The sequence below is a fragment of the Carya illinoinensis genome, chromosome 9 (genome assembly GCF_018687715.1).
Source record: "Carya illinoinensis cultivar Pawnee chromosome 9, C.illinoinensisPawnee_v1, whole genome shotgun sequence".
Classification (NCBI taxonomy): Eukaryota; Viridiplantae; Streptophyta; class Magnoliopsida; order Fagales; family Juglandaceae; genus Carya; species Carya illinoinensis.
Genome location: NC_056760.1, coordinates 23,122,989 through 23,147,655, shown reverse-complemented (window position 1 = coordinate 23,147,655; position 24,667 = coordinate 23,122,989). Strand labels below are relative to the sequence as shown.

Sequence of the window (24,667 nt, the reverse complement as noted above, 5' to 3'; positions counted from 1 at the left end):
TGAACTTTGGTACGTACCACCATTTTAAGTCTATTAGCCAAGATTTTTTTTATATCAACTTACATACTACATTGCAGAGGCTAATTGGCCTAAACTCAGATATCAACTCAGACTTTGCCTTCTTGGGAATTAGAGTGATGTAGGTGCGATTTACTATAGTAGGAAGTATATCCCTATTCAGAGCCCTTAGCACAGTAGCTGTTAAATCTTAACCAATCACAGGCTAAAAGTTTTGGAAGAAAATGGGAGCCATTCCATCAAGCCCTAGTGCTTTTGTTGGGTTCATCTGCTTGAGAGCCTGATTAACTTCTTCTGCACTAAAATTCTTCAATAAGGCCTCATTCATATCTGCATCCACTCCACCCTCTATCTCTCCTCCAAAAAATCTATTTGACTAGACTCTGTTGAAGCTTTAAAGAGAGTACTGAAATACTCTAAGATAAGTGTGTCTCTATCCTCGTTCAGCTGCCATATCCCATTTCCATCTTTGAGGATATTAACAGTGTTCTTTTTCTTTCTTTTTGTAGCTGTGTGGTAAAAGAATCTAGCATTAGTATCCCCTTCCTTCAACCATAGAGCCTTGGATCGTTGTCTCCACATAATCTCCTCCCTCTCAAGCCATTTCTGCATATTTGCTCTTGCCTCTTTATAATCTACTCTATTTTGGAATAAAGGGTCTTGATTTTGCAATAAATTCAGTCTTTGCCTTGCCTGCTCAATGCCCTTCCTTACCTGACCAAAGTGATTCATATTCCAAACTAATAGCTTTTTCCAATATCTCTCAATCTTCTTTATTACAGTATGCAATTTAGGCCCACCTACTACACCCTTCCGAGCCTCCTCAATAACCCTTTTATAATTTGGTGCTTCCACCCATATAGCCTCGAACCTAAAAGGTTTCTGCCCTCTCCTTTGGTACATTTCAGTAGCCAACTTCAGCATAATATGGAGATGGTCTGAATAGGCAAGAGAACCATGCTTTATTCGAGCATTGGGATATAAAGAACACCACTTCAAGTTTGCAAGGCCCCTATCCAATCTTTCATAAATACATTGATCAAGCTCTCTGTTGTTGCACCAAGTGAATTGATTCCCTATGTAACCTAAGTCTTTTAAAGCACAATCATTCCCCACTGCTCTAAAAGTTAGTAGTTGTCTTTCTAGCCTTGGTTGTGCACCTCCCCCCCCCCCCCCCCCCACCACCCACCAAAAAAAAAAAAAAGAAAAATTTTCACTATTGCCAAGAATCTCATTAAAATCCCCCATCAACAACCATGCTTGATTCTGAGTCACCTCCAATGATCTAATAAGGTCCCATGTTTCATATCTCTTAGTAGCATATGGTTTCCCATAAACCCCAGTAAAGAACCAAGGTCCAGTCTCCTCCTCAACCTAAATTTGTGCATGGATATGTGACTTTAAGAAATTTATAATGGTCAGCTTCACTCCCTCCTTCCAAAACAAAGCTAAACCCACACTCCTACTCTGACAACTCACAGCCAAACCATTTTCAAAACCCAATTTCATTTTTTGTTTTTCCATAATCTTACCAACAAGCCTCATTTCTTACAGAAATAAGACTTTGGGAACTTCCCTTCTGACCAAGTCATGAAGGACACAAAATCCCCATGGGTTCCCAAGCCCCCGGGAATTCTAACTAAGAAGAATCATGGCTCCGGGCAGGGCTGTTGCATAGCCACTGTCGATCTCTTCATAGATGATTTTCTGCCTTGCTCATCCCTCCCATTCAAAACAATTTGAGTAGAATTACTAATCTTTGGTTTCTTCAGAGTACGACTCCTAGTGATCCCACAACCATTCTCAACAAACTCTCTCTTCCTATTAGTTGAAATAAGAATAGACTCAGTAGGCATACCAGCAAGTCGAGCTCTCTTCTTCCAGGAACGTGCATGGTTTCCATGTAGTGAGCTTGAGTTGGGTTGATGGGCCTCTTCATTGTGGGATAGGCTTGAAACACCTAGGTCAGGCCCATGGTGTTGTTGGCCCAGCTCCTCATAGTCAACTACCAAATGCGTTGCAAATTCCATAATAGGATTTGTGGTGCCAACCATTACATTTGTAACTCCCAGACCATCCACCTTTGGCATCATAACCGTTGCACTCAAATTGTGATCCTCAAGATTCTTTCCTTCTCCCTTTGCCAAAATCCCCTCCCCACCCATAACTTCCCTCTTGACATCCTCCATCACTTCCACTACAAGCACATCCTTTATCCCATTAATTTCTCCTGATTTACTGCAACTCCCATTTTCAACGTTTAACTTAGAATTGGAAACTCTCGCCAGAAGAACAACTTTGATCGTTGAGCTAACCTCCGTAACAACACTTCTACGTTGGTTTTTTGCCATGGCTGCACCTTCAATTTGTTGTTTATGCACTCTTCTACAATTAGAACCCACGCGTAACCACGTACCAAACTGATGAGGAATGTTGGAGGATTAAGCAGCTTCAGAACACACACCATGAACATGTAAAATCTTTCCACACTGAAAGCAAAAATGTGGAATCATCTCATACTAAACTGGGATTCAGTATTTTTGTCCATGCAATGTAATAGTTTTCCCCCTTGCAAGAGGCTTATACAAGTTCAATTCTATTCTGACTCACAGAAAGCATCCCTAACCTACATCATCTTCCTCAACCTCCATGTCCTCCACCACTCCCATTGAACTCCCATCTTCACACCACAATCCCAATTCATGCCCATTAGTGGTAGATCATGAAATTGCACCTAGAATGCTGCCTCATCAAAACTCATCTCACTGGGTTGAGTCAAACTATCAAACTGAGTAATCACAAACATGTGTTAATCAAACAGCCAAGGCCATCTCTCCATTATCCGATTCTTGTTAGCATGAGTTGCAAACGTGATAACAAACATATTCACTCCAACCTCTTGAAAACTTGCTGGCTTACTCAACCTCCAAATCTTGGCCATTGTTGTTTTGACAATTTTCTTCCCCAACATTCTTTCAATCCAAATTTTTCCAGTCAAACACCTTTCACCCTTACGTTCAACTTTAATGTTATTCTCCTCCTCCAATGCAATAGTCTCATCCTCCTCCTCACTCAGTTTAAATTTTCCCCACAACTCTCGTAACTTCTCCATTCTTTCTAGTAAAATCACTCTTCAACCTCACATTTCTCTACCAGATACCACCGGTGATTGATAACTTCCACCTCTATTATCTAGGTGAGATAGAAAGGAGACTTGAGTAATACTCCTTAAAGACTAGACTTAATGCACAGTACTACTTAATTGCATTGGCGGGATTTCATACAATTTATTTCACTATTAATTTCACTCTAGTGTGTGCTTTTGTATATTTTACATGGTTCAAAATAATTTCCCTAAGTTCTTATTTATGTAAATAATCCCATAACGGATATGCTTCTATTATTTTTTGAAGAAAAAGAGACTCAAGAAGTTCTTGAGGCCTATGTGGGCATTAAGAATCCCTCAAGTGGACACTATATACGAGATACATTTTTAGTTCACGAAGTTCAAAATAAAGTGCATTCAAATCCTTCTAAGGTTAAAAAAACAACGTTGTTCTTATGTTGTGTATAGATAGTTTATAACTGCATCATACACAAGTTTTCCTTGCTAATTAAGTTGGTTGTTGTGTCCCAGAAAGTACTCCAAGTATTCGAACATCTATTAGAAGAAAGTCTTCATTTATTTTTGAGTATCAAGCTCATATATATATAGCACTATTAATTTTCATAGATGGGGGCACTCTTTGGTGCACACAAGCTTGCATTAGTGTCCAAAACAAAAGTTGTAAACATTATGAAAACGATCAAGCTCGGATATTTCAAAAGGCTGTTCTACACAAATACACTTTCATAAAGCACCAATTTCACATGCTCCTCTAGGCTTGGAAGACCATGATTTTCATCATAATTATATAGCAACAGAACCATTCTTGCAATATTAAGAGATGCCTTAGTGAACGATGTCGGAAATGGATTTGGAGAGAGACACTCTTTGTTTAGGCGTTTCCATGCGTCTGAAATCATATTCACAACTTTCTCCCGTGCCTCTTTGATTGAACAATCTTGGTGTTCCTTCATGTAGTACTCTATGTATGATCCATCACGGCCATCTTGACTCTCATCCTGCAATTGCATGAACCATATGTGTGATGAAATTACTCTAGATTTAAGTTACATGCATAAGAAGAGTTCATCTTAATTTGAAAAATAAATGTCTCTGCAATTGCATCAATATTGATTATGTGCTCAATCAAATATCAGATAATATCGTTAGCCACAGTGACAATATATGTACAAGAACTGATTTTGTAACTTCTATTATACATAATTGTCATCCATAGTCATCCTTATAATTAAATATACATATAAATGTGCATGTGTGAGTGTGTGTCTATGTGTATAGAAGTTTCATTTATAGGTATTTCAAACAAAGGCTAAGGATGAGTACTGTAATGCACAAGTCTTATCTTTTTCCATAAGTGTATGCACATGCAAGTTGTATATAAATATAATTATTTCTTTCCTTTTCCCCATTTGTCTTTTTTCCATCTTCAATGGGCATGGATATCATAATGGCCACTAGCCAAGCACCAATTTGCCCCTTTGATATTTTAGGGTACTTTTGAGAGAGAAAGATATTATAAAGGAATCAAAACAGATGGATCACATCCACTTGAAGCCCTCATATGTCTCTTTCTCTGCTCTAAAATCACCCTATCATTGCGATAGCAAAAAATATATAGTAGTGGACCCAAATCTAAAACCAGCAATTGGTGTCCCTATGTACATGACCACTTGCCAGTACACAGGATACCTCCAATACCCCACCTCCTGCCCATTCATTCATTCTAAATATTTAATAGCCGATTAATGGATATATATATACATATATATATATATATAAATGTTACTATGCCGCCTTAATTATACCCCTAACTTTCTCTCATTGGTGCCATGTGGTTTATTTAAAAAAAATAAAAACACATAATAGTAAACTTGAAATTACCGAAACATGAGTATTCAGAAAGGTGAAGTTCACAATCTTCTCTCTCTGAGGCGATAGAGGTGAAGGAAACTCTTGCTTTGGGCAAGGATAGTCTCCTGGTTTTCGGATTGAAGGAGTGAGGTTGGTTATCTGTAGTATAGAACTGTCTTGAGTCCTATAGAGTTTCTATCATAAGGGTGGTCCAAGTAGAGAGATTAAAGGAAAGAGCAAGTAGTCTTCTGAGCCATAAACTTAGCTACATGCTAGAGGTAGAAAATGGCTGACACCATCTTGGAGAAATGGGACAAGCTCAAATTGACTGAGGCTGAACAAGCGGAAGTCCACTTTGAGTTGTCCACTGAAGAGATAGCATTTCGACGAGGCAACCTCTGCATGTTGGGACTCATTGTGGCAGAGAAGGTTGTCAACAGTGAAGCCTTCAAAGCTACCATGACTAGAATATGGAGATTGCGAGGAGGGGTCCAGTTCAAAAGAGCAGGTACACACCTTTTCTTGTTAGAATTCCAAAAAGCAAGTGATATGACAAAGATCAAATAGGGTAGACCTTGGATGTTTGATCGTAACCTGATTTGTCTAGAGGATTATAATGGATTAGTTGCTCCTAAGGATATGAGCTTTGACAAGGAACCAATCTGGGTTCAACTTCACAACATACCCCTTGGGGGTATGACCAAGAAAGTGGGAAAAAATATAGGAGAGTTGGCGGGGGAGGTCCTAGAAATTGATGTCGATGAGGAAGGGATTGGGTAGGGGCCTTATCTAAAAGTCAAAATAGTCATCAATATTACAAAGCCCCTGATGAGAGGTGCAATGAGTTGCTTTAATGGGAATCGAGTATGGATAGCATTTCGTTATGAAAGACTTCCATCATTCTATTTCAGCTGTGGGATTGTCAAGCATGGCCCCTTAGGGTGTGATAGGCCTATGAAACCGAGCTCCATGCATGGTAGAGAGGAGCCTCAGTATGGAGCAAGGTTACGTGCTTCATACCAGAAGAGTTTTGCCAAAGAGACACAGGGAGAGCAAGGTGGGAAAGGCACTGTACCAGCTCGAGCTTCAGAACCAAGGGAGGGAGATGATGACGTGGAACAAGCCCACCTACCACAAGAGAAGAAGTCAACCAACTCTGACGTGGCTAGAGATACGCAGGACTCCTACCCACATGGAGGTTTGCCACTGTTGACAAGACTGGACTCTCCAAGTCCACCACTAGGTACTTCCCCCATACTTTGTTTTGAAGTCTTTTCCAAGAAAAGGGGTCTGTTAATATAAAGCATGGGAATAAAGCAGGAGGCCATACGCTGGGGGATACTGACATCCAGGGGGAAGGAAAAGTTGGCGGCAGAAAACAAGAAAATAATTTGGGGCAAAAAGAAAATCACGTGCCTAAAACAGTACACAAAATCCCAACCCAAAGCTGTAGACCTCAGGAAATGTCTAATAATGAGAGGAGTGTCCTAAATGAGATAGAAATGAATGTTGAAACAATGGCCAATGGACCAAGTCAGGGGAAAATATGGAAGAGAAGAAAACGTATTGATCATGACAACTCCTCTAATCTGCAAAAGGAAAGGTAGGATACAGATGGCTTTAATAAACAAGCTACTAACCAAATGAAGAGAAAGGGAGTGCATAACATGTCAACAAGAAAAAAGCTTAAAACTAGCATGATGTTAATAGATGAGGACTTGACTGAAGGGGCAATGGCTGGTGATCAGCCTTGCCCAACACAATGATTTGCATTAGTTGGAACTGTCGTGGGCTTGGGAACCCACGGGGAGTTCGTGCACTTCGTGACCTGGTCAGGAAGGAAGTTCCCATGATCCTGTTCTTGCAGGAAACTAAGTTACATGTGAGTAAAATGGAGTATGTGAGAAGACAATTGGGCTATGAATGATGCTTTGCTGTGAGCAGTGAAGGGAGAAGTGGGGGATTGGCACTCATGTGGCAAAAGGAGACAAATTTGAGTGTGCAAAGCTACTCAAGGAACCATATTGATGCTATGATACATAGTGCAGAAAATGATAGGCAGTGGCAGTTTACTGGTGTATATGGCCATCCTGAAACAGAATCAAGACAAGAGACTTGGAGTACAATTCGATCCTTGAGGGGCACAGAACCTGTCCCATGGCTGGTGTGTGGTGACTTTAATGAGGTTTTATGTTGGCAGGAAAAGAGAGGGGGTAGGAACAAACCTGAAAGACAAATGGGAGCCTTTAGACAGCTGCTAGATGACTGCTCCTTAGTTGATCTGGGCTTCATGGGACCCTCATTCACCTGGTGTAATAACAAGGATGCCCAACATATAGTTAGTGAAAGGCTGGATAAATATCTGGCTAATCAGAGGTGGATTGATTGGTTCCCAGGATTTCGAGTGGTTCATGGCAGTGCAACCTTCTTTGACCACCTTCCAATACTTCTGTATTCAAGGAGAGAAAAAGGCCCCAAAAGAATCAAGATCTTTAGATTTGAAGCTATGTGGACTGAGGAAGGGGATTGTGAAAACATTGTGGAAGACTCGTGGAATGAGAGAACCGATGGTATCCATATGAACAACATCAAGACAAGGATTGGAGCCTGTTCCCAGATATTGTCACAATGGAACAAGACCAAGTTTGGCGATGTGCAGAAGAAAATTCAACAATGTAGAGACCACTTGCAACAGGTTCAGGAGAGGGACCCCTATCATTCTCAGATGGAACTCCACTAAGAGGCAAGAAATCAACTGCAAGTGTGGCTGGAAAGGGAAGAGATCCTATGGTGCCAAAGAGCTAAGTCACTATGGCTACAAGTGGGAGACTAGAACACCAAATATTTCCATCAGAAGGCTTCTCAGAGAAGGGCAAAGAAGTGGATTAAAGGACTAAAAGACGAGGCAGGTGAATGGCAAGTTGATGAAGGGAGAGATAAAATAATCATGGAGTACTTTCAGAACCTGTTTAAAGCCACTAATCAGAATGTCAACTTGGATTTCTTAAAAGACATGGAGGGCAAAATAACTGAAGACATGAACCAGGACCTATTGAGAGAGTTCAAGAGAGAAGAAGTCAAGGCTGCTCTTGACCAGATGCACCCAACCAAAGCTCTTGGGCCCGATGGCCTCTCCCTATTGTTTTACCAAAAGTATTGGCATATAGTTGGCATTGCTACAACTGATGCTGTGATGCAGGCTCTACAAAGTGGCACCCTCCCACCTACCATTAACCATACGTTTATCACCTTGATTCCAAAGAAAAAAAGGCATGACAAGATTACTGAATTTAGGCCAATTAGTCTGTGTGATGTGGTCTACAAATTAATCTCAAAGGTCTTGGAAAATAGGCTCAAACAAATACTGAATGATGTCATATCAAGATCACAGAGTGCTTTTGTCCTAGGAAGGTTGATTAGTGACAATGTGATGGTGGCATATGAGATGATCCATTAGCTAAGAAACAGAAGGAAAGGAAAAGATGGGTATATGTCTATCAAATTAGACATTAGCAAGGCCTATGATAGGCTAGAATGAGACTACATGGAGGCTGTGATGAATAGAATGGGTTTCCACCCTCGATGAACTCAACTGGTTATGATGTGTGTCAAGACTGTCTTTTTCAGTACTCATCAATGGAGAACCAAAAGGCCCCATCCATCCTTCTCGAGGTATAAGGCAAGGAGACCCTTTGTCTCCCTACCTATTCCTCTTGGGCACTGAAGGCCTCATGAGTTTACTGAAACAAGCAGAAGAACTGAGAAAGCTACCTGGCATCAGAATCTATAGAGGGGCACCAAGAATTTCACACCTGCTGTTTGCAGATGATAGCATCCTATTTTGTAAAGCTAACTGGGTAGAAAATAGTCATATTCAGCAACTTTTTGGCCAATATGAAGAGGCCTCAGGGCAGAAAGTAAACAAGGACAAAACATCAATGATTTTCAATAAGAATGTAGACTCAGCCCAGTAGAAAGAATTGATAGACTTATGGGGGGTACAACACTTCCAGCAATATAAGTACCTAGGACTACCCCCACTAGTGAGTAGATAAAAAACAAGAGCCTTCTCAGATATCAAACATAAGGTATGGATCAAATTGAACAGTTGGAAAGAGACTATGGTATCTCAAGGGGGTAAGGAAATTCTCATAAAAGCAGTGACCCTCTCCATCCCAACCTATACCATGAGCTGCTTTAAACTCCCAGGAAGCCTATGTCATGAGTTGGAGTAGATGATGGCACGGTTTTGGTGTGGACAGAAACAAGAGGAACATAAAATCCACTGGGTCAGCTGGACCAAGCTTTGCACACACAAACAAGTAGGAGGGTTGGGATTCAAAGATCTTAGAACTTTCAATGATGCTCTCTTAGCAAAACAAGGTTGGAGAATCATGCAAGAACTAGATACACTGATTCATAAGGTATTCAAAGCAAGGTATTTCCCAAAGGAACAATTCTTAGAGGCTAAGTTAGGCTTTAATCCTAGCTTTGCATGGAAGGGGATTTGGGAGACAAAGAAACTCTTGGAGTGGGGATGCAAGTGGAGAGTGGGGTCAGGACAGAGTGTTAAAGTGTGGGGAGACAATTGGATCCCCTAAACAGAAGTGACAAAACTACAGCAGCATATGGCCAAAATGCCACAGTTGATAGCCTAATAGACCCACAAACTAAATGCTAGGATGTGGAGAAGGTTAGGACTTTGCTGCCTGCCCAAGCAGCAATTGCAGTTCTAAAAATAGTCCTACGTAACAGCACCTATGAAGACACGATTATCTGGGACCCTGAGCCACATGGAAAGTTTACAGTTAAGAGTGCCTATCGGCTATTCAAAGAGGCTAAACAGAACAGGATGGAAGGTGAGGGCTCGAGAAACATGGGACTAAAGAAACTATGGAAGGATCTATGGAACTTGAAACTACCAGCCAAGATTAAGATATTTGCATGGAAAGCTTGTAAAGAAAGCCTGCCAACTAAGCTCAATCTGGTGTAAAGAAAAGTACTAAATGATGAAACTTGCAAGCTATACAACAGAGAGATAGAAGATGTAGCTCATGCATTATGCTTCTGCCCTTCAGTAAGGAAAGCTTGGGAAACACACTTGCCTATCATCTTCTCATCTAGCCTGCCAAAATTGTATGGTGACCTTGCTGGATACATGAGTGGTTTAAAACAGAAAGACCACCTGGAGCTATTCTTTCTGATCTCATGGAGCTGCTGGTATAGGCGCAACCAAGCAACCTTTGAAGACAAAAACATCCATGTTGACCAAGCTATAGCCCACACTCTGGCTGTCCAGCATGTTTATAAAACAACTTGTGGCCAACCCTTGAAAATGGTGAGACAACACTGCAGATGGGAGCCCCCCCAGCCATGAACTTTCAAATTAAATGTTGATGGGGCTATTTTCTAGAACCAACAAAGTGCAGGAATTGGGGCTATCCTAAGAGACAGTAAAGGAGAAGTTCTTATGGCAGCCAGTAAGAAGGAACCAGCAGTTAGGGATACAACAAGCATTGAAATGCTTGCAATTTTCAGGAGCCTATAGCTAACGCTTCATTTGGGTATTCAACATCTTATCATAGAAAGTGATGCCTTAACCTTAGTACAAGAATTGCAAAACACAGAACCATCGATGACTCAGTTGGTAATGTAATTAAGGATATTAAGGAGCTTATGAACTGCTTCCAAGTGTGTGAGGTTAGATATACTATGAGAACTTGTAATGAGGTAGCACATAAACTTGCAAGGCATGCTTGGCATGTTAATGATATTAGTCTTTGGTGGGGGTCTGTCCCTGATGTAATTGCTCCAGCCCTATGGGCGGAGAGACAATTGTAATGCTAATATCTATTGAATGAAAGGAGAGACAATTGTAATGCTAATATCTATTGAATGAAAGGCTCCTTTCTATCGGGAAAAAAAAAAAGGTGAAGTTCATGTAGTAAACAAATATTGTATCATGGCACTTCCAAAATCATCCCAAAGCCGAAGAATCGTGGCAGGAGAAGATATAATGTCTGGCACGTTCTCTAAGATTTCCCGTTTCCTCAGTTAGTCGTCAACCTAAAAGAAAGAAAGTGTGACCTAGTACCACGTGTACTCCTGAGCTTACAATTGCATTCTCCAAATAGTCTTTCGACCTTGGTAATTGCCCTGAAGCAAACCATCGTGCCTCAACTAGAAAAGCATTGCACAAACTCGCCCACTGCAAAGATTATATATGGAGCTGTCATTTTTATATTTTTCACCAAGATGATGTGAATGTATAGATGGAATATGTGGGAATTAGCAAGTATTGTCATGATTCATGGACATTTACCGATTTTCTTAGAGAGTTTAGCGGGTTCGAGCCATGCTTTTGATATATCTTTTGCTAATTTCCTTGGTGATATCATAGGGAGCCTTGAAGCATATTTTCATGTATTCGGGTAACTGATCGAGGGCACCAAAATCCCATCTGTGTGCAACAATTTATTATGTAATGAATAATGGTTATAAGGAAATGGAACATTAGTTCTGTAAAAAGTAATTTTCTTTTTCATTTTTTATTTTATATAATTCTCAATCATACTTTCTATGTGGCACATTTTAAGTGATTTTCATTTAATTGATTAATGAAAGAAACTAATGTGCCACACAAATAATTATAACTGAGGATGACAATGTTCAAGATGAAGGCTAGCTCTTCTGTGAAACAGATGCGTACTTGTTGATGACTTCAGTAAAAAGAGTGAGCTCCTCAAGCGTCCTGACTCACTCAAAAATGAGTAGCACTAATGTTATCCCAAGTGCAGGAGGATGTCGTGTAATAATTAGGAATAAATTCCTAGATCGTCTTCTCAGGAAAAGTTACTTAAAATTAAACTCGTTGAAAAATGTGAAAAACTTCACAAAGAGAAAACAAGAGGATGATATGTGCAATGGATGGAAGAGGTTACTAGTCATGGACTAGATTCATGTTTTTAGATTTTGATTGTTGGATTGGAATGTAAAGGACTAATAGATTAAACTCAGAAATTAATAAAACTAAATTAAGAATTAAACTAAATTAGAAAGTAATTGACAAAGCATGTACTGAAAATTGAAAAGCCTCAAAATCAATATTCTAGGGTTCATCACAAATTCTCAAATTAAACCATAGCAATTGTAATCACTATTAAAATGAAAGCTTAATGAAACAATAAAAATAAATAACATGAAATAAGTAAACAACAAATAAATTAACCAACTAAAACAAAAACAAAAGTTCTCTACCAAACCCTTCTTGCAATAAATTAAACTAGCACACTTAATTAAAAACTTCTAAAACAATTCCTTTGTTTCATGAAACAAACTAGCATACTTGATTAAAACTTCTAAAACAATTCTATTGTTGCATGAAACCAACTAGCACACTTGAAAGAAATTAAGGTATTACACTTAATAAAATAAAATTCTAAAACAATTCTTAATACACTTAATAAAAATTATAAAACAACAAAGCATTGTAGCCAAAAACAAAAACTGCCGAACACAACACTATGTTTAAGTTAAACAAAAACTACCGAACACAACACTATGTTTAAGTTAAAACAAACTGCCGAACACCACTCGGTTTAAGTTAAAAACCTGCCGAACACACTCTGTTGTTTTCCAGCTTAAACAAAAGAAAGCAAAAATGAAAGAACAAACTAATAACTCCAAGCTTAAGCTACGTTCTGCTACTGCCGCTAGCTTCTAAATGAAAAGAAAATAATTCCCAACTCCCTCTGCTGTGCTGCTACCAGCTAAATAAATAGCTGATCTCCAGCTGCTCCAGCTAACAGAACGAAAAAGAAAGAAAAACTAACTCTGCTGCTGCTGCACGTCTAGGTTGGTGCTTCCCGTCCACATGGAAAAAGAAAAAGAAATAAAACTCTGCTGCTGCACGTTCAGGTTGATGCTTCCATAGACCACTTTGCCATGTGCTTTCCGTTTGTGTGCTGTCTAGGTGGGTTTGTTGCTGCATGTTTGCATGTGAATTCCAGCATTCTGCTATCTTCAACGTGCTTCCATCTCTCAGCTTCACATGCCAAAAGCTTCCAACAGCACATAACTGATTTCCTGCACGTCCAGCTGTTGTCCATATGGTCCGAATGAGTTTGTTTTGCTGCTGTACAACGTCTGCAACGTGCTGTGTTCCTGCATGTGTGCATCCGAATGATTTGCTGGTCTGCATGTGTAAGTTGGTCCCATGCATGGTGTTCGTGTGAGTTGGTTGCATGTTTGAGTCCGAATGGTCTGCTGGTCTGCATGTGTTTTGCACTTTTCTGCATGTGTTGCATGTGTATTGTGCATGAGTGCTGTCCGAATGCTTTCTGCTGCTTGGTGTGATCCGAATGAGTGGTTGCTGTCATGCATGTGTGAATTGGTCTGCTGTATGGTGTGAGTGGCTAGCTATGAGTTGCTGTAACGTGCTGCCCGAGTGATCTGCATGTGCTGGTTTGTTGCATGTTTGCTTACTGATGTGTACATGTGTGCATGCATGTGTGAGTGCTGTCCGAATGATCTTCTTTCTTTTGTTGTAGTAGCTACTGCACATGTGATTTTTCTGCAAGTGCTGTGTTTGTATGAGTTGTTTCCCTTCCATTCGTGAGTGATGATGCTCCCAAGTTTTGAGGAAACCGGCAAACAAGAGCATGTTGAACTGTTCTTGTTGGTGGAAGTTGGAACGGTGCTGGATGAATCTGATCTTGTTTTGGGGAGAAAATAAAAAGAAATAAGACAAAATTTGTAGCCAAGAATTTAATGCCGAGGATGCCTTATGGTTATGGGTTGGCAAGAAGTGCTTCTATCTTTTGAAGATGGAAAGATAGCGCAAGAAACCTTATGAACGTGAAGAACAAGGATAACAATGGTACAAACACAAATGATAATGGAAAGCAAGAAAAATTATGGACTAGAATGCACCGTAATCAATAGTTGGTAGAATTCAAGTAGAAATTCATGCTTTTAATCAATTAAAATCACAACTTTGATTTATTCATTTTAACCATCTTTCCATTTAAAATCAATAATAATGTCATGATGAATTTAAAATATATTGGTTTTAAATAGCTAAAATATGCAATATTTCAACTCAATCACACCCCTCAACTAGCATTTTGCTAATCCTTGAGCAAAATAGTGAAAATTAATTGAGATGAATATTGCATAAAGATCGAAATTCAAACAAAAACAATCAAATACAATTCTGAATTCTCACAAAAGTGACATGTTACTACTCAACCCCCAAGGGTTATACCCACCAAGACTATCTCAACAATCTTTCACGTAGAATTGAGGCAAATTTCTCGGAATTCAAATGTGTGTGTGGAGCTAAACTGGCTGTGCGTTTCTTATTACTAGCCATGATTTGTCATAGGATTTTTCAACCTTAAGATTAATCATTGCTGATTCTAACTACCTCAAAGCCTAAGGGACTAGCAGTTTTTACGCCAGCTTTGTTTTTAAAGGTTGGACACTCAACCCCCAAAGTCTTGGGTAACTGTTTCTAACCCTTTTTACTTAGGAAAGTTCACTAAGTTGCCTTTATTCCTTTTCTCTCTCTCTCTCTGTTTTTTTTTTTTAGTCTTTTCAATTTCTTTTTTTTTTCTTTTTCTTTTTGGCATGGCTCGGTAGTCCTGCAGTTTACTTCTCCAGTGTTAAATCAATGAATGGTAAATAAGAAACACTACAAGCGTAAGCATGTGCAAAATGTCCTTCAAAATTTGCCTTTCGTTCTACAAAAATTTTATCAAGTTTCATCTCAATAAGCATAACATCCCGGTGTTTCAAGCCACATATCAACAAAATATGATGCATCAAAAATCATGCTCTATGTTTAAGCTTGAAAATAAATCTTCACAAATGATCCCGCTCAACTACTCCACCAAGATGCTCAATTTTCACAAATCTCAAATTTCAAACTTTGGGTTTTTTTTTTTTTTTATGTGCACACATGCTACCCCCCAACTAGTGAGAGACATAGTCCTCAATGAATCGAACGAAAGAAAACAAAGAGCACAGAGAAAAAAAAAAGAAGCAAAACAAACAAACAACATGAAATATAAAATCAAAGCAAAAGAACAAATAGAAACAGAGCAAGTAAAGAAAACTGTAAAGAAGGAGAAGCAAATCAAAACACTTCCCTAGGGTCTTGCACAAGCAAGATCTCTTCATGTGGATTAAAGACCTTCAAAAATGACTTTAGACGTTGTCCGTTGACAGTAAAGCTATTACTATTCTTCGGATTGACAATGTCTACCGCGCCATGAGGATGAACGGCCTTTATAATGTACGACCCACTCCATCGGGATTTCAACTTTCCAGGAAAAATATACAAGTGAGAGTTGTAAAGAAGAACTTCCGGGCCAAGTGTGAAATGCTTTGGATGAATTTTCTGATCATGCAGAATTTTCATGCGTTCCTTTGCCAGTTGCACGTTGTCATAAGCATTCCGACGAGCTTCATCCAATTCATTGATCTGCAATTTTCTCAACCCTGAAGCTTCATCAAGTGACATGTTAACATGTTTTATGACTCAAAGAGCTCGATGCTGAATGTCAACAGGTAAATGACAAGCTTTACCATAAAGTAATCGATAGGGAGACATCCCTAGATTTGTTTTAAAAGCTGTCCTATAAGCCCACAAAGCATCAATAAGCTTAATCGACCAATCTTTCCTATTAGGATTTACTGTTTTCTCCAGAATGATTTTTATTTCTCTGTTTGCCAATTCAGTTTGCCCATTTGTTTGAGGGTGATAAGGGGTAGAAACTCTGTGTGTGATACCATATTTCTTCACAAGTGTAGAAAATGGTTTATTGCAAAAATGAGAACCCCCGTCACTAATGATAACCTTGGGCATGCCAAATCGAGCAAACAAAGATTGTAAAAATTTTAGTACAACATGATGGTCATTGGTTTTGCAAGCAATGGCCTCAACCCACTTTGAAACGTAGTCCACAGCCAATAAAATATATGTGTTTCCAAAGGAAACCGGAAAAGGTCCCATGAAGTCTATTCCCCAACAATCAAAGATTTCTAAAGTAAGAATGGGGGAAAGGGGCATCATGTTTCTTTTGCTAATGGCTCCCAACTTTTGACAAGATTCACATGCTTTACAAAAATTGTAAGCGTCTTTAAACATGGAAGGCCAATAAAAACCGCTTTGCAAAATTTTTGCCACTGTTTTATTTGCTGAAAAATGACCACCACATGCACCCATATGACAAAATCTCAATACTGAAGAAAACTCATAATCAGGAATGCATCTCCGAATCAATTGGTCCGAACAATATTTGAAAAGATAAGGGTCATCAAAGTAGAAATGTTTTACCTCAGATAGAAACCGACGCTTATCTTGGGTTGACCATTCAGAAGGCATTCGCTCAGTCACCAGATAATTGACTATGTCAGCATACCAGGGAGCTCTATCAACCACAAACAGCTGCTCATCCGGGAAACTATCATCAAGAGGGAGGCTGACATGTGAAGAAGGAGATGATGACAATCTAGAGAGGTGGTCAGCTACCACGTTTTCAACTCCTTTCTTGTCCTTAATGTTGATGTTGAACTCTTGAAGTAATAAAATCTAGCGAATCAAGCGTGGTTTTGCATCTTTTTTAGCCAACAAACACGTAAGAGCAGAGTGGTCAGTGAAAATAGTAACAGGAGAACCAAGAATATAAGCCCGGAATTTATCAAGTGCAAAAACCACTGCAAGCAATTCTTTTTCAATAGTGGTATAATTTTTCTGGGCATCATTCAAAGTTCTACTGGCATAATAAATCACAAAAGGTCTGTTATCCACTCGCTGCCCCAAAACAGCTCCTAAGGCATAGTCACTAGCATCTATCATAATCTCAAAGGGAAGGTCCCACTGCGGGAGTTTCACAATAGGGGCAGTGGTAAGCGAGTTTTTCAAGGTATCAAAAGCTTTTTGGCACTCATCAGTCCAAACAAATTCAATATCATTTTGTAAAAGAGTGCACAAAGGTTTTGCAATAGAACTAAACCCTTGAATAAACCGCCTATAAAAGCCAGCATGACCAAGAAAAGAACGAATATCCTAACTGTCCTAGGGATAGGAAGTTTAGATATTAATTCAATCTTTGCCTTGTCAACCTTTATACCCTCAGAAGAAACAATATGCCCCAATACAATGCCCTGAGTAACCATAAATTGGCATTTCTCCCAATTAAGTAAAAGATTTTTTTCCTTACATCTCTGGAGAATACGTGCCAAATTATGCAAACAACTCTCAAAGGATTTTCCAAAAACAGAGAAATCATCCATGAATATTTCACAAATGTCATCAATCATATCAGAAAAAATACTCATCATGCATTTCTGAAAAGTAGCTGGAGCATTACACAAACCAAAAGGCATTCTAGTAAAAGCAAAAGTGCCAAAAGGACAGGTGAAAGTGGTTTTCTCCTGATCCTCGGGTGCTACAGCAATTTGATAATAACCAGAATAGCCATCCAAGAAACAATAATATGCATTACCAGCTACTATTTCCAAAATTTGATCCAAGAATGGTAAAGGAAAACGATCCTTCCTACTGGCTGAGTTAAGTTTTCTATAGTCAATGCACATTCTCCAGCCAGTAGCCATTCTAGTTGGAATCAACTCATTTTTATCATTTTTTATGATAGTCAAACCAGATTTCTTTGGTACCACTTGAGTTGGACTTACCCACTTACTGTTTGAGATGGGATAAATGATACCCACTGCGAGTAGCTTAAGCACCTCCTCTTTCACAACTTCCTTCATGGTAGGATTGAGCCTGTGTTGAGCATCACGAATCGGTCTAGCATCGTCTTCAAGATGGATTCTGTGGGTACATACAGCGGCATCAATGCCTTTGATGTCAGCTATTGTCCAACCAATTGCGCCTCGATGCTTCCTTAATACTTCAATCAACTGGGCTTCATCATTCTGATTTAGCTTTGAGGAAATCACCACCGGAAAAGTGCCTTCTTCAGGACCAAGGAACACATACTTTAAATCTTGAGGAAGCGATTTCAGCTCCAACTGGGGAACTTCTTCCTTTGAAGATTTAAGCATGTCTGGTGGTGGTAGGGCTTCAAACTGGGGTTTCCATCTTGCTCCCGCAAACTGTACTTCAAGTGGTAATGAAGAATCTGCAAAACAATCAAAAAAATCAAAGTCATCTTCATTGATATGATCAATTTTCTCATCAAGTGAAAAATTCAGGTGTCTGAAAAATATAATCATCATCAGAGAAGGGAGAAGTTGAGCAAATAAAATCTGTTGGTGTCAAACTCTCCACAGCATTCAAATCGCTTGTGTCATCAAAATGTGCTGGCATCTTGCAAGCGTTGAAAACGTTCAACTCCAGTGCCATGTTCCCAAAGGTAAGCTTCAAAACTCCATTTCTGCAATTGATCAATGCATTTGATGTAACTAGAAATGGTCTTCCTAGGATGACAGGAGCTTGGTAAATAGTGGAGATCGGCTGCTGCATGTCAAGAACCACAAAATCCACTGGGTAGTAGAATTTGTCCACCTGGACCAACACGTCCTCTACAATACCCCTTGGTACCTTAACTGATCTGTCAGCCAACTGTAGCATGATGGAGGTCTTTTTTAGCTCACCCAATCCCAACTGCTCATATACTGAGAACGGTAGCAAGTTCACACTACTCCCCAAATCAAGTAAAGCTCTCCCAATGCGTGATTCACCAATCATAATGGAAATGTTGGGAGAGCCGGGATCTCCAAACTTCTGAGGAGTCTCGCTCAATATCAATGCACTAACTTGCTCCGTTAGGAAAGCTTTCTTCTTCACATTCAGCTTCCTCTTCACCGTGCACAAGTCCTTCAAAAACTTTGCATATAAAGGCACTTGTTGTATGGCATCCAAGAGTAGAACATTGATCTTCACTTGCTTGAAAATCTCTTGAATCTCCGTGTGATACTTGTTCTTTTGGCCAGCTGCCAATCTCTAAGGATAGGGAACCACAGGTTGGTATCCCTTACTAGTTTCAGCATCTGCACTCATAGGCTTCTTCAGTTCTGGTCTTACTACCTCTGGTTCTTTTTCAACTTCATCCGTCTTTGCTGCATCTTTAGGCGTTGGAGCAACTACCTCTGTGTCAATGGTCATCTCAGGTCGGGGAACTTCCTTCCCACTTCTCAAAGTAAGAACAACTTTTGTTGTCTCAATAACGTCTCTTGAGACATTATGCACTTGATGTTGTTGTTGTCTGTATACTTGAGGATTAGGTTGAGGCTGTGCTGGAAATTTCCCTTTCTCTAGGGTGCTCAAGGTTGTACTCATCTTATTAATAGTGCCACGCAACTCATTTATGGCCTGAGTGTTCTGATTATTTGTGGTGGCCTGAATCTGCATGAATTGCTGAAGTGTATTGGCCATCTGAGCCATACTGTCATCTAGAGTCTTCTTTGCAGATGATGAAGGCTGAGAACTTTGTGCAGCTACATGAGGCTGAAATCCAGGAGGAGCTACATAAGGATAGCTCTGAGGATTCTGATATGGCGGATACTGGTGCTGAGGAGCACTTTGATTAAATAGCTACTGCTGAGGTGGTGGGGACCGACCAGGCTGATAATTTCTCCATGAGAAATTTGGGTGATTCCTCCACCCCGGATTATATGTGTTGGAGAAAGGCTGATTTTGTGCTCTATTAACCCAGTTAGCTGATTGCATTGGCTCAGACCCACCTTCTTGAAATACTGGCATAATTGGGCAGTCTTGGGTCTTATGTTTTGAATCCGCACATATAGAACATGCCTCTACTACTTTCACAGCCTTCACTTTTTCTATTTCCATGACTTCTAGTCTTCTAGTCAATGCAGCTATTCGGGCTTGAACATCAATGTCTTCTTTAAGCTCATATCTGCCCCCTCCAGAAATAGCCCTCAGTGGCTGTGCTGCTAATGGAACTCGATTAGTACGAGTGTTCCACTGTTGTGCGCTCTCAGCAAGGTAGTCAAAAAATGATAATGCTTCATCAGGTTCCTTGCTGAAGAACTCCCCATTGCACATTGTCTGAACAAACTGCTTGCATTCCAGAGTGAGACCAGTGTAAAAATAGCTCACCAGCCTCCAAGATTCAAAACCATGATGTGGACAAATATTCACCAAATCCTTAAATTTTTTCCAACTGGCCTGAAAGGTCTCATCAGGTCTCTGATTGAACTGGCTGATTTGCTCTTGCAAAAACTGAGTTCTCTGAAAAGGAAAAAATTTCTGTAAGAATTCACGCTGCATGTCAGACCAACTAGAAATGGAATTAGGTCTCAAAGAGTTAAACCAAATCTTCGCTTTATCCGTTAAAGAGAAAGGAAATAAACGAAGTCTAATGAATTCATCAGTAACAGCCCTAGTGATAAAAGTAGCACAAGCCAACTCAAAATCTGTCAAGTGCTGGTAAGGACTCTCAGAATCCATCCCGTGGAACTGAGGTATCACTGACATCATGCCATGCTTGATAGAGAAATTAGGTGCATTTTCTGGTAAAACAATGCATGAAGGTGTAGTGGTACGAGTGGGTTGCAAATAGTCCTTAAGAGTGCGTGGTGCAGGTGCAGCCATGTTTTCTGATTCAATTTCAATTTCGTCACCTGGCTCACTCAAAGAAAAGACAGACGAGCTATCTATCTCCAAGCTGTGTATACTACTCTCAACACTCAATGTGACTCTAAGCAACCTATTTGAAGTGTCTCTCACCTATGACATGAAACATCAATCTAATATGGTAGAAATGAGTGGTTGATGCAAATGAGATGAGTAACCAGAGACAATATGGTAGAGAAAAATAAAATAACAAGTTTAAATTTAAGTTTGTAGACAATATGGTAGACCACTTTGCCATGTGCTTTCCGTTTGTGTGCTGTCTAGGTGGGTTTGTTGCTGCATGCTTGCATGTGAATTCTAGCATTCTGCTATCTTCAACGTGCTTCCATCTCTCAGCTTCACATGCCAAAAGCTTCCAGCAGCACATAACTGATCTCCTGCATGTCTAGCTGCTGTCCATGTGGTCCGAATGAGTTTGTTTTGCTGCTGTACAACGTCTGCAACATGCTGTGTTCCTGCATGTGTGCATCCGAGTGATTTGCTGGTCTGCATGTGTAAGTTGGTCCCATGCATGGTGTCCGTGTGAGTTGGTTGCATGTTTAAGTCCGAATGCTCTGCTGGTCTGCATGTGTTTTGCACTTTTCTGCATGTGTTGCATCTGTATTGTGCATTAGTGCTGTCCGAATGCTTTCTGCTGCTTGGTGTGATCCGAATGAGTGGTTGCTGTCATGCATGTGTGAACTGGTTTGCTGTATGGTGTGAGTGGCTGGCCGTGAGTTGCTGTAACGTGCTGCCCGAGTGATCTACATGTGCTGGTTTGTTGCATGTTTGCTTACTGATGTGTACATGTGTGCATGCATGTGTGAGTGCTGTCCGAATGATCTTCTTTCTTTTGCTGTAGTAGCTGCTGCACATGTGATTTTTCTGCAAGTGCTGTGTTTGTACGAGTTGTTTCCCTTCCATTCGTGAGTGATGATGCTCCCAAGTTTTGAGGAAACCGGCAAACAAGAGCATGTTGAACTGTTCTTGTTGGTGGAAGTTGGAACGGTGCTGGATGAATCTGAACTTGTTTTGGGGAGAAAATAAAAAGAAATAAGACAAAATTTGTAGCCAAGAATTTAATGTCGAGGATGCCCTATGGTTATGGGTTGGCAAGAAGTGCTTCTATCTTTTGAAGATGGAAAGATAGCTCAAGAAACCTTATGAACATGAAGAACAAGGAGAACAATGGTACAAACACAAATGATAATGGAAAGCAAGAAAAATTATGGACTAGAATGCACAGTAATCAATAGTTGGTAGAATTCAAACATAAATTCATGCTTTTAATCAATTAAAATCACAACTTTGATTTATTCATTTTAACCATCTTTCCATTTAAAACCAATAATAATGTCATGATGAATTTAAAATACATTGGTTTTAAATAGCTAAAATATGCAATATTTCAGCTCAATCACGTCCCATGCACATCAAAAATGTCGTCTATGATGTAGATAAGAGAAATGGGTTTTGTGAGCTCAACCCTTTCGTCCGACAAGTCTGGATCTACGAGACAGACCATGGAACAAATGTCCGATTTTAATGGTTGGTTCCTTGCAAACTTTAGCTCCTTAGCCAAACCAAGATCTCCCCACCATCTAAGATGCAAAGATTAACATTAGAGGGAGACTATGATATTAATGTTTGTAAAGGTATAATAAATGAACATATATATATATAGTCAAGTTATTATATGTAAAACCTACTTCGAAATTTGAGCAATTTCCTTTTGGTGCATAGATTGGGTCATATTGAAATCCATTTTTGCTAGTTGTAGTAAATCATTCAACCATCCCCCTTGGGAATTATCAAAAAACTATTTGGCCATGAAACTTGCCAAGCTTTTGTGATAAGGATGTCCCAAAGTATTTTGAACAACTCTGGCATGATTGATGTTATCACGATCTTTCTCCCATGCATTCAGAAGCTACTCACCAAATTTTCCAGCTTCATCAAGTACATCTTCGCCTTCTATATTCAGTTGTGAAGCTTCATATAAAGCCATCAATCCTTCAATGTCTTCACTCAGTTCTTTGTTAAACTTCCTGGCCCCCTCGTCCTTGAATTTGTTAAATACATCTGGTCCAAAAAATATATGCATGATCACCACATGTCTTCCATTCTTATATATACAAAAGAAACCCATAAAACTGTGACCAGAGCTCGATCGGATTCAATAAAGCATGAATACTTACTGGGAGCGAGCCACATAGTAACCTTGTTGTCTCAATAGTCGAAAGCGCAGTGCAACCACGTTAAGCTCATCATGATGACCGTACTCACCATGAGTAATGTATTTTACATATTGCCTCCGTAAAATTGCTTCAATCTCTTCCTGGAAGTGATAATCAATGTTCAGGCATTGTACTGCATCAATCATACTTAAACCTTCGAAGGGATCTAATTCCTCTTCTTCTGCAACAACATTCCTCAGTACATTCCTGCATACTTCTAATTTCTTTGCATGTTGGACACCAAAATAACTCTGCAAATGAAGAGAATGACGTTTAGAAATTGGAAAAAACATAAGGTTCTAAATTATAAACAAAAGTACTAATTACTGTATTATCGTCTTTATTTCTATAGTTGTCTGCATATTGCGAGGAGGAAGAAGCCAATGCGTGATCTTGGGCAATGTTCCAGTTCTGCTTGTTGGAACTGGATAAAGAGGCCAGGCTAAAGTGTTTCGTGTTGCTAATCGACAATGCCATGGAGAATTAATGAGTAATATCAGCAAGAGATCGATCAAAGATATTGATTCTTGAATTTACCAAGTTTGCAGTTGGTACAAGGAATTAACGTTTGATCCTATTTATAGGACGCGCGCCATATATGATCATGTCATCATCAAAACTTAAGCAGCTAGAGGACGCATTCTAAGCAGTTTCGAGGAGGGTTCCCGTCGGCACTTGGTTTTTCATCTACTACAACAAAATTTAGATTTAGTGGCAAAGGAAACTGTCACAAGAAATGACCAAAACGTCATGAAATATTTTAGGTGACGGTTGTACATGGTCGTCACGTAATGTGCATCACAGAATACAATTAGTGACAGTTTACTATATATAATATGTACTAAGAGTAGTATATATACTATAATATATAGTATATATAGTTATAATATAACTATAATATATACTATATTAATATTATATATATATAATAACTATAATATATAATATATAATATAGTCATTTATATTATATATATACTATATTATATATTATATACTATATATAAGTTATTATCTATATAATATAATATAGACAAATAAACTTGTTTTTTTTTAAATATCTAATATCCTCAAAAATACTTGTGAGGAGTAATTAATAAAAAATAACTTGCTTATATATATATATATATAATATTATATATAAATACTTGTGATTAACAAAAGTAACTACTCATAAATTTGTATATATATATTTTTAATTTTTTCTTAATAATAAAAAATGTTAACAAAATATTTAAAATTAATTAATAAAAAACATTTTTATTAATTATAAATTCATAACTTTATCAATTTTAAAATAATTTTATTATCTTAATTGTAAACTGATTGTTAATTGGTCGGAAGGGTATCATTGTCCGCTAACGTGAAATTTGTACGTGGCTTTATATAACAGGCATAGACTAGACGATTTCTAATAGAAATTTTCTATGTGGTTTTAATGCCACGAAAACGTTCCCATCGATAGAATGTTTGGATTTTCCTTGTGCTTAGACCCACTAATTTAAAAGCGTATGAACCGCAAACTCCCATACACAGGAACCCCTTCTCTCTGAAACCTCTCTAATCCCCCCAACCTAGAGGCGCTCGACGAGGGGGGTGGGAGCTTCGTCTCCCGCTCCCCTCCCCCCCCCCCCCCCTCTTTTTTTTTCTCCGTTTGTTGTCTTTTCTTTTTTCTCTTTAGGTTTCTTCAAGTCAATAAGGGAGGATGCCGCTCCGGTCTGTCCAGCTGCCGACCGTCAACACGCACCCCTCCAAGGTGTTGGCCAGGTGCCGATCTACAAGCCCACCAAGCATGGTGCCTATCGGAGAGGGGCGTTGCCAGCAC

At 39.2% G+C, this 24,667-nt stretch overlaps 1 pseudogene; it reads right to left on the bottom strand.

Annotated features, from left to right (window-relative positions):
- Positions 1-3,852: 3,852 nt before the first annotated feature.
- On the bottom strand, positions 3,853-23,320 carry LOC122276935 (annotated as a pseudogene).
- Positions 23,321-24,667: the final 1,347 nt, after the last annotated feature.